At 37.1% G+C, this 1,264-nt stretch overlaps 1 long non-coding RNA gene across 1 annotated transcript; it reads right to left on the minus strand.

The window, feature by feature from the left end:
- Positions 1–6: 6 nt before the first annotated feature.
- Positions 7–896, minus strand: LOC107736167 (uncharacterized). The gene is made up of 3 exons (XR_001639599.1): positions 621–896; positions 243–349; positions 7–158 (listed from the first exon to the last, which is right to left on the minus strand). It is a non-coding gene; the product is annotated as an uncharacterized LOC107736167 (long non-coding RNA).
- Positions 897–1,264: the final 368 nt, after the last annotated feature.

Genomic DNA, 1,264 nt, shown 5'->3' on the forward strand with positions numbered 1-1,264 from the left:
TAGAAGCTGATTGGCTAGTTTAGCTGGGTGGTGCAAAAGTCTCTCACACATCTGGAAAGTTCTGTACTGGTCCATGGTGTCACTGAGCAGCACTTCTGCACTGGCCTCACACTCCTCCATCACACCTCCTTCTATCCGGACCTTCACTGCATCATTCACTATGAGGGCGACCACATTGACTAGTATATTAATAATGTTTTATACAGATATTACAATAGCTCATGGTCTCATTTATACTTTACCTGTATATCCATTCAGCCACAGTTGATACACCTCTTTGTCCATAATGGTGGTGTTTCCAACAAATACATCCAGTTCCACAGACATCTTGACATCGGCACTATATAAACTGTGCAAAGTCACATGATCATGGTTAGTAAATACTAAACAAATGATTTTAACATCCAAAATGACTTAATGAGTTGCAAGGATAAACTGGTATTAAGAGTCTCACTCTTTGGCACTAAAATCAAAGAACATGACTGACAGACAGTAGCTATTCCTTATACAGAATTCAAGCTACGGCCATTAACTAGTCAGCCAATACATAACACAATTTAGCACACCACAGACATGCTACATTACTATGGATTTTCAAAAACAATACTAAGCACACTTACCAAACACAAGTGTATGAACGCGACAGGTGGATTCACATTCAGATGTCACAACATTAACCTTAGCTCTTGTTTTGGTATGTCGTTCCTTTCAACTTTTATTCGTCGAAAACATAAGCTTCTCTGATAGGTAAGCATGCACTGTTTAAAGATTATTACTACGAGTTGATCATACAGTGGTAAGTGTTAACCATCACGTAAATATTTACCAAACCCCAACTGTCATATCGAGCGACTATTCTACATCCATAGCAACCGCACACTGTTGTGACTACTTCCGGGTGTGCGCCCGGAATAGGTCTCATTCACGTGACTGTATGTTACTGTAGTTTCTGGTAGCAAGTGTTCGGATGACACTTTACTGAATGTTTTGACAGACTTAAGTAAAATACCATTGGCATGAAACAGCACTATTTCTTTTTAAATAATTCATTCTAATTATTATTCTTTTAGAATATTGTGATAACCTATTTTAGTAAAATACTGAGCCCACCGTCAACTAAACCTGTCTTATAGTTAAATAGTGCTATTTGTGACTATTTTGTGATACCTTTAAATAGGAATGCTGAAACTATTCAAAAAACATGAATAGTTAGCTGTAAAGAGAGATTGTGGATCATTGAATAGATAGTGTTGTTGATAAAAAA

This window comes from Sinocyclocheilus rhinocerous, unplaced genomic scaffold (assembly GCF_001515625.1).
Source record: "Sinocyclocheilus rhinocerous isolate Xijiao unplaced genomic scaffold, SAMN03320098_v1.1 C36538587, whole genome shotgun sequence".
In the NCBI taxonomy this organism is placed as follows: Eukaryota; Metazoa; Chordata; class Actinopteri; order Cypriniformes; family Cyprinidae; genus Sinocyclocheilus; species Sinocyclocheilus rhinocerous.